This window comes from Betta splendens, chromosome 15, assembly GCF_900634795.4.
Source record: "Betta splendens chromosome 15, fBetSpl5.4, whole genome shotgun sequence".
NCBI lineage: Eukaryota > Metazoa > Chordata > Actinopteri > Anabantiformes > Osphronemidae > Betta > Betta splendens.
In genome coordinates, this window is record NC_040895.2 from 10,808,394 (window position 1) to 10,818,562 (window position 10,169).

General features: G+C 48.2%; 1 long non-coding RNA gene across 1 annotated transcript; it reads right to left on the reverse strand.

The window, feature by feature from the left end:
* Positions 1 to 5,721: 5,721 nt before the first annotated feature.
* LOC129603074 (uncharacterized) lies at positions 5,722 to 10,169 on the reverse strand. The gene is made up of 2 exons (XR_008692653.1): positions 8,748 to 10,169; positions 5,722 to 6,346 (listed from the first exon to the last, which is right to left on the reverse strand). It is a non-coding gene; the product is annotated as an uncharacterized LOC129603074 (long non-coding RNA).

Consider the following 10,169-nt stretch of genomic DNA (forward strand, 5'->3'; position numbering starts at 1 on the left):
TTGATTGTTGTGGCAATAAAATACCTTCTTTGCCTCCTTTGACAGATCTGTGTGCAGTTATTTGCATCATCCAACATTTATTTATATTATATATCGTCCAGAATAGTTAACATCCTGGAGGAGTTTTTCAATGAACCGCTGCTGTGATGCGTTGCTCCTTCAACATTAAATACCTCCAGATGGGCATCTGACCCTTTCCTACACCATGAAAACAGATTTCCCCTCTCCATTAGGCATGACTCACACACTTCAACACGTCACACTTTTCTATGCAAACACGGGAAACACGCAAACGCACTCCCACATACAACTGTATACCTGTGGAAAATCCCAGCGTTCCTTCCTGACCCTGGGCCGCACTTGACACTGAGACAGAGGCACCAGCTTAAATCAATGGAGCTTTTCTCTTAGGTGGAGGGAAACCTCTCTCTCACACACACACACACACACACACACACACACGCACAGACACAGTATGCACAGTGCAGGGCAACCCCCTTCACTTACTCCCACGCTCCAGGCCTCTGTAAATGTCAGGCGGTGGGAGAGCGGGTTTATCTTGGAGCGGTCCGGTATTTTTACACCTTTCATTACTGCCTTTCACACGCACAAATATTGGGGCTTCCAGCTCTGCCCACCCAACGAAGGGCAAGCCTCGGCCGTTGGTGCACTACGTGGCCGTGCTTAATAAAAGACTTACATCAAACAGGCTCTAATCTACCGATTCGGATGCTAAGTAACATGTTCACTTACTGCAGCATGTTCCTGCACACATGCAGCTGTTGTTTGTTTCTCCATCATCCTAAAAATGACTCTGTGTGCAGCTGGAGCAGTGGTCGCTGTCTGTTATTGGGGAGTCGGGGGGGCCACGACAATGCCTGTCTCCCTCCCCGCTGTTCCACACAGGAGCCTAAACTACTAATGGCCCCCTAATGCATAAATGCCATTCTGCAGGCATTAGTCACACTCTCTCTCCTTCTCTGACGCGCACATAAACACGTCGCCGCACACACTCAGAGAGGCAGGGCCCACCAGGCATTAGTCACAGCCCACGGTCGGATTGCAGATGAGGGCCAAGGCCACAGGGCTGAGGGTCTAAATTCTCCTGCGCAAACAATGCGTGTCAGAGGGGCCCATCGCTAGCATTCTGTGCGGATGGGAAGACGTCGTTGAGAGCGCAGGGCACAAAGGGAGGGCAGCGGGACCGCGCCACGGCCGGGAGACAATAGAGACGTGCACATCCACAAGCACAGGTTGTTATTGTAACGACCTGTTGAGAACAGAGAAGCCCGGCCGGGCGTTTGTCGACAGTTAAATATCTTCATCCCCAACGCGAGGCATTAAGGATGCAAATTGCCATTAAGGTGCGTGTGCGCAGGAGCACAGAGCATCGGTTCCCATTTAAAGCATCGTTTGTCAGAGTTATATAAGGGCCGCATGCACAGTCATTAATCACGGCGTGTGTTTATGCTTTCTGTGTGTGGGGGTGCGCGTCTGCACGGCTGCATGTATGACCTTCTCCTAACTCCCTGACAATGATGAGGAAGCTTTAAGAAGACAGCTTTAATAAACGCAGCGTTTCTTTTTGTTTTCTTCATATAGTTATTTTTTCAAGTGCGGCCCCACATTTCAGGCTGTCGTCGAAGAGCATCCATCAGACCACGGCCTGTGCAGCCGCTTCCACAGCATCCTCCCGTCACACGTTGCAGAGCGCAGAGCCCAACCGTGTGGTTTCTCTCACGTGGCTGGAAACAGCAACAGACCAGCGGCTTCGGAGGGAATTCCGCGAGGAAGCGCCTCGCTTCGCCGCGGGCTTCTCCCTGACGTCCGCTTCCTCCGCCCGCGCCCTCCGCCAGCACGTGCACATGCTAATAGCGGGCGGCACGCTCGCACGCAGAGACAGTGAGGCGTGCTAATTTCTGCTTCTCTTGGACAAAGATACAACCGCGCAGGAAGTCGAGGCGTTTCACCCGCGTGCATTGAGACATCAACCGGCTGGAGCGTAAAAGTGTGGCTCCACCGAGCTTCGCCGCAGCGAGCGACGGCGCTGAGCTAGACTTTCCAACAGGATGCTTCTTCATTAATGATAATAATTCTGTTATAGTATATTCAGATTTTTCTCTGTTTCATTATTTACATTGTTCACTCCATTGTCTCCAGCTGTTCTTTTGTTCAGTACCTTCACAGCGTTACCTGGCGGGGGGGGCATTTTCCGCCGATTTAAATGTTTCTACTATTTACCAGGTAAAAACCCAGAGAGAACACGTGCTGGAAACTTAAACAAGGACGCTTTTTTTATGACAGAAGGGAAAAGTTTTTACAATTTGATTTTACATTATGGCAAAAAAAAAAACATCAAAAAAAAAGCGTTGGCCTTCAAGAGCGAATGGAAACCACCAGAGTTAGAGAAAAGCGACTGCTTCTGACCTCGCGGCCCAGGAGACGACCGTGTAGCATTTTGGGGCGATTTTCATTCCAAACATGGGATTTTTGGATAAACAGGGAGTCTGGGCTCCACCACTCGCGACTTACAACTTCTAGAGTGAAGTGTATTAGAGCTGACGTGCAGCAACCTGATGCTAACGCTTTCCACAATGTCACGCGTCCAGAAAACACACGCAGCTTGACGAACTATGTCATGGAACATCATGGATCATTTGGCAGCTGATGTCATGGGCAAACGGACAAAAGCAACATTTATCTCACCTGCGATTAGAATTTGGTTCTGGCCAATAAGCCACTTTGCTACTGGTCTTATTCATTGGACAGTTTGAGTGGAACGGACGCACACCTGTTGGATACGGCCGAACCTCACGTCACGCCGTGACGCCGTAGCACCGTCACCATGGCAACCCCGTACCACCAAGCACGGCGGCCTCATCAATCTTGGAACAAACACGCTCTCACACTGGCGGCGACTGACAGGCTTTCCTCCTGCAGGGAGTTTATTATTCCTTCACTCCTGACATCTTATGTGCTCTTTTATCTTGGAGTCATACATAAAGCCTTTATGAAATCCAGTTGTACACCAGCGCTCCGTTTATTTTGCTTTGCTTTTAGACGTCGCGTTGCCCCACACGTTATGGAAGCCTCTCGAACCTCAAACACAAACTTTCTCTCTCTCTCTCTCCATCTTCTGTAACGACTCACTCAACTTGCAGACCCACATATTCTCAGCATCCAGGTTGCCTCCTACAGCATTTAAAAGGCTGCTTTCTTACGGTAGGTCCTGTGACTGGACTCGCTGCCTCTCTTGTGTACTGTAGTGCTGTTGGGGAGATAATGTGAAGTGTTAGCAGCGGGTTGGGTCACTGGCTGCTGCTTTGAGGCCTCTGTGTTCTCGGAGGCCTCTCCTTTCCCAGCTCCTCTCCCCTGAAGCACTGTGGGTGTGTTTAGAGCGGGCTCAGCAGGCCCTTCTCAATCACAAAGCCCTCTTCTTCCACAATCCGAGGCTGCCAGCTGGTGAGAGTGGCCGGATCGTGTGTGTGTGTGTGTGTGTGTGTGTGTGTGTGTGTGTGTGTGTGTGTGTGTGTGTGTGTGTGTGTGTGTGTGTGTGTGTGTGTGTGTGTGTGTGTGTGTGTGTGTGTGCGTGTGAGTATGCGAGAATCGTCCCGTGCTAAAAATGACTAATAATAATAATGACTTCATCTCCTTCTTGTGCCACTGACCCAACGAGGGAGGAAGAGGGCAGATTCGGACGGGCACATGCGAGACTTGGATCTGAAGGTGGAATAAATCAACAAGCTGGGCTCATTACACCAGCCCAGCGGGAAAACAAGGCCGATAAAGCTCCTCCGCTCGGTAGCAGCTCAAGCGGAGAAAGGACGCGAAGGCTTTGGGGCTTCAGGAATCCAAATTAATGTGGGTCATGTCATGTGAGAGCCTAAAAAATGAAACGGTGGGACTACGTCACCTCTCAGTTCCCATGGGAACTCACACAGTGCCCTCGCAGAAAGATCCATAAGCAGCAGTGAGATGAAAGACAACACAGTGTGAAAATGAAGGACGCGGTATCTCATTCTCCTGGGGCCACATGCGCCGCACCCTCCAGACCTGGCTCAGATGTATTCTGGGAAGCAGAAGATGACAAGTGTTTGATAAGCATCACCCTCCGCTCCAGTCCAAGAGCGAGGCATCTGTCAGCTGTCATCTTCTTTAAAGTCTCCCAGTCAGGAAGAAGAAGCCCACTTCCTTCCTTCCGGGCGTCGCGCTGCAGCAGGTTCCAGAAGAAAGGCATTGTGGCGCTCATCACACGCCACCATGATTACGCACAGCAGCGCTGGAACGCTGCGGATGTGAGAGCTGCTTGAGACGTGGCTCTGCCAGGCTAAAGAGAGGCTTCTTCTGATGGTGCGGTGTCCAAAAGCGCCTGGGCAACTCCTCTCCGTCAAAACAGCTGCTCGCGTGCGTTTATGTGGGTTTATGAAAGGGGGAGTGGACCCCATCCCTCTCAGTCCTCCGGGCTTCATACCATGTTCTGCTGTTTTCCTGTTCTCTTGGTTTTTCTGGCTGCACGTGGAGGATCTTCTTGTAATTAGGCTTCTAAATGCTTTATAATGTCGCTAAAATTGACGCGTGGCAGCCACTTCTGTTCTGGTGCGCTACCGCAGGTCATTCCACAGCCGTCAGACTCTACAACATATCACTGCAGTGACACCACAACTACACTCATTTTAATTGCTGTGTTATTACAATAAATCTCCCATAATCTACAATGTTTACTAATTATGATGTGCAATTTACCTCCACAAACATACATGTGTAATACACCATACACAAATGTTGTCCATACACAAATTTGGTAAATATGCTCTGCGCTTTCTGTATTTTTCAATTTTACTCGAGTGCCTTGTCTTGTTCTATTTTTTTTTGTTTTTGTTTTTTTGCACATTTCAGTAATTTGCATATTGTAGGTTAGATTTTAACATATTTTGTCACTTTTTTACTTGATATTTTTTTATTGTAATTGTTTGTACCGTCTTATCTTTTTCTCTTTACGTTAATCAGATTTTAAAGCAAAAGTTCATCTTAAACGTCCTGTAATTTATTCCTTGAACATTTGTTTATTAGCTGTGACATACAGTTGCAAATATACATCATGACCAAGCATATATTAGGAGTGGAACAGCGTAAAAGTCCAGAGTCCCATATGGATCATCCCCCACAAGCTGTTTGTTGTGGTTGGCCAAACTGCAGTGCTACAGACGAGCTGTGTTTTCAAAGACGCTTACGCTGATCTCTGCTATTAAAGCAGACACTCTTGGTGCTATTTCAGGAGCAGGCCCGGGGGCCACACTAACCATTACTGTGGATGGAGCTGGTGAAATGAAATGAGCCGCCTTTAAGCTTCACTGAAACAATTTCAGTGGAACAGGGAGAGGCTGACATAATGAGGTGGATTTGGGTGGATAATGATAGGAGCGATATGAATTCCGAACACATACTGTACCAGCTGAACAATGAAATCATAGCCTCCTTCACTCAGGAGGCATACGGAAGCACTTCAGAGAGGATCCTGCTTGGCTATGGTTTCAGTTTTCATTCCCCAAAACCATGATTATTCTTTTGAATTTCACCCCATCAAAACTGCTCTCAGACCTCAAGGCACCAGAGAAATCCTCCGGGTCTGTGATTTGCATTTCAGGATTTATGGGAACATGTTTGAAGATGCAATATTAGAACATTGAACTATTCCTCTGGCTCCATAACAAAAGGAAATAATTACACAAACATAAACTATTTTAATGATATACTGAGATAGGAGGAGGGACGTAAAGCTGAATATTGGATTGCTCGTACCTTTGGGGTTGAAGACCAATAAAGACAAGGGCAAAAGGTCAAGAGCGTTTTCAGCAACAACTTCACACTTGTAATTACATGAAGCATGGCTTAACTTCCTGTTTACAGACTAAATGGACATACGTTGACCCTTGACCCCAACTGCTGCCAAATGTTATTGTTTGAAAAATGGCTAATTGGGCACGTTGACTAATGGTGTTTGTCACAGCAGTACATTAACTAGTTATTAGTTTGTTGAAAGCAGCTTGACTTCTACAAACTAACAAGCTGCGTTACGTGCTGGTGCTTGTGGCTACAACCCGTTGGTTGGAGCTTAATGGGTTTCTCCTATTTGTCTTTGCCTGTCCAGGTTTGTATTGGCACTGTGGTGACTAAGGGGAAACACTACCGGGCCCAGGCTGCCGCTCTGTGCCCTCCGTTCATCCATCACGTCCAGCTGAACTCGGCGCTCGGGCAGGCAATCACTGCAGCGGAGCCGCAACGCCGGGGCCCTGGTCATTGTAACGGCGGCCTCGAGGCACAAACTGCAGAGGTCACAAACAGCTTCCTACAAAATAAACAGCCAGGATAAATCTTCAGACTCTTGATTCCCTCTGAGATGTTTTGATGCTAAATACCACTATACACTAATATGTGTCTATCGGATCAAGATCATTTTTACTGTCTGGAAAAGAACATCTGCACATTTCTCCAGCCCAAAGTCCCACCTTTCACCAAGTGCACTAACAGGGAAACAAGAGAGAAGCTCAGAGGAGCAGTATGGGCCAAGCAAAGTGTTTTCCTTGGCTCTGCTCACAATGGGCAACATGGGAGAGAAACGTGCCCCCAGAACATGACATATCGCGCTGAACTCAACGTTAGACATGGAAGCAGGTTCACGAGTCAGGGCTTACTCCACCTGGACACACTGGAGATAAAACCCAGTCAAACCAACAATCATCTCTAAGCTGAATGTGTGTTTTTATGCAGTAAAAAGTGTTAAGCTGAAATCTTCCTCACAGGCAGGAGTCGTTTTTTACAGCAGTAAGCTAGCAAACGTGTGAGGACCAGACAGGCAGGCATCTCACCTCGCGGCTCCAGAGCTCCAGTGTGGCCTGGCTCGGGGCCACTGGACTATAAAGGGAGATGAGATAATCTAGCAGTAGCGGAGGTCCACTGTGGAGCGCGTATTGTCTGCGATGAGGCTAATAGAGTCCAGTCGTGCTGTCTGATCCTTGCTCTTTGGCCCGGGTCCAGACAGGACATGCTGCTCCTGTCTCTCCACTTATCGCCTCCTCGCTGCCCCCCCCCGAGCTGTGACAGGACGGCTTCCAGGAGCAGCTTTGATCAGGGTCTGCCTGTCATTCAGCATTAGTCGCCCCAGGAGCGAGGAGTCCTCTCTGGGCCCGGCACGGAGCGGAGCGGAGCGGAGCCGGGGACTGAATGGAAGGGCCCGTGGCTGTGGAACAAACGGCTCTGTGTGACCCGGCGGACCCGGGTGTTAGCGGCCATACTCCGGTGTGTGCCACATGTCTCGCTCCTGACACTGTCATGACCCAGCATGGCCTCCTCTTATAGCTTTATCTCCTCAGCACGGCGCCACCACTCTATTAAAAAGCCCCGTTTGCTGACACTTGCTCCTTCTTCAGGATGATGACCTCACGATTTAATTAACGTTTTTGATTAAAAGGTTAAAATAGTGACGGTGGAAAAGGGTCCGTGGTCCACGGAGCTTTTACAAATGAAACACAAATACACACGGACTATATACACACACGCTGCAACATCTGACACCGCTTCCCTGCTGCTCCCTCCATGTCAGGAGGGGAAATCTATTCATTTTAGAAAAATACCCTGTGAATCAGAGAGATTCTGGAGCAGGACCGAGGTATCACCTTACACGGAGACCGAACGTTAACAGCTCGTGACCACCACATCCGTAACCATTCATAAATAATATTTATATTTTATGCGTAAAGCCTATGATAATGTGGACTGGCACCATTAATCACGGAGCTGCGCTGAACCATAAAAGCAGGGTAACGTGACATTGACATTGTTGGTTGCAGCCATGTAGATGTCAGACTTGTGTAACTTTAGCTGCCGATAGGTTTTCTACGCGATGCAGTGGCTCCGTCACGAGACAGAAAGGCACAGAGAGACATAGAGACAAAGGTGAGGGGATATTTTGGTACCAGCAGTAAAATAACAGATTCATTTATATTTCACTTTGGCACTTTGCAGAAAAGGTCTTTATATTAATAAACCTGCTCCTTTTCCTTTCCAGCTTGTTTTTGGTTAGACTAATCTGGTTTTATTACTCGCCTAATGAGACACATCTGCCTGCTTCATATTTGCCAGTTCCCATAATCAAACTGTGCAGGATTTAGACTGAACGTGAAACCGCGGCTGAACGTGAAGGTGGCTTTGTTTGAAGCCAGGAAGCGCAGTGGACGTGGGTTCCCGCGAACCCGGCCGCCGCTGCTCCGGCCGTGACCCGCCGCGTACAGAACACGGGTCTCGCTCGCTCACACTGCGTGTTTGTTCTGTAGACGGAGCCGCCCGCAGCGCCACCAGAGACAATAGAGCCCGGCGGACGGAGCGAACCGCCGCCAGAATCATGAAATATCAAACTGATTCAACACCGCTTGAAATTATAACATGTTTCCTTTTAATCTCCGCTTCCACGTCTTTCAGTAATAAGTCACTTTACACCATTTGGTCTCTTACTTCCTGAAACTTGCTAACATGACTTTCAGGTCCCCTGTAGAATGACCTGAACCACCGCTAACGGGAAATACTTATCAAAGTTATTGCTCCGCTGTGAGGGCACATTCGTTCATGTCACACAGTACACGCTGTAAATGACAGTAAGAGTTGATCCGACATCCATCATAATGCAAATGCGTGCTACATATATGCTTTCTTTACAGAGCCACCGGGTTAAATTCAGCCCAACAGAAACAAACCTCTGCAGGATGCGTGCGGGCGGATCACATTCTGCTAAAACACCGGTTCGTGCACCAACAGAGATGATCACATTCCACTGGAGAAAAACACCCCAGCCGTTCATCAGCCCTTCGCTGGACTCAAGCTGAAAAACATAAGAAATGTGCAGCGAGGAGGAAGTGACAAATCAGTGCCCTTTGATTTGTTTTACAGTTAAAACACTCAAGCTCAATCCCAAGTGTTTTGTCTCTGCCTTCTGTCAATATTATGAAACCTGCCGCAATCCCCAGGCCTCAAATAAAACCTTAGATTTCGCTTGATTTTTAGAATACAAAGAAAAACACAGCTCGCTCTGCCGAGAGGGCCCAACATTCCCGACTTTGTTTGACACAGTCAACTACCAGAGGCAAAGTCACTGGGTCTGCCGCTGTGAAATCCAAATAATTAAAGGATTTAGCCAATCAATCTTCTGGTGCAATTTCCTCCATCCTGGCTCCAGCCCAAAGGGGTTTGAGGACGGCCCGCGGAGGTCAAGGTCACCGGCCTACGGGACGTGTTCAGGAAGTAGCAGCACACAGCGCAGCCTGTAATGAATATCATGGGCGTCAGAGTAAACACAGCACCACCAATCACAGTTCAGATCACACTCACTGTTAGCGGCACACACACACACACACACACACACACACACACTCACACACACACACACACACACACACACTCACACACACACACTCACACACACACACACACACACACACACACACTCACACACACACACACACACACACACACACACACACACACACACACACACACAGTTACATGCTACAGTCTGCAACAATATGTCGCAACTGACCATCAATATTTTTATGGTGCCATAAAACAGCGTTTGTGCATACGATAATAGTCTAAATAGATAATAGTACAGTAATCTGTTCAGTGAACATCAGGAAACCCAGTAAATGTTTTTGAAAATTCCATTTTTCTCATTTTGGTTAAAGAGTCATGTTTGTCTGTCGCCATCTTGACCAGGATTTTTAAATTGGATTTAGATGTCATTCGAGGTGACTGTGACAGCCTCAGGTAAAACAAGACGCCTTTTGAGATCGTGTGACCGCCTGAGTATTTAGCAGCCCTCATTCAAAACCAAGAAAATCCTCCAACACAAAACTATTCATTGATGCGAAATCGAGGCAAAAAGGGAAATATTTGGTTAGCGCGGCGGCGAATGGTCGGTGGTTTTGGAGCAGCCCATGGTTGAAGCAGGGGGAAACAGCCGGCCCTTTGTTTGCGGCCGGAATGGTGCACTCCGTGGGGTCACTGCAGGAGGCCCGACATCACAGACACAAAGACAGACACACTCATTCTGCCTCTCACACGCGCACACGTTAGCCCGTACACGCACGCACACACACAAACACACACACACACACACAAAC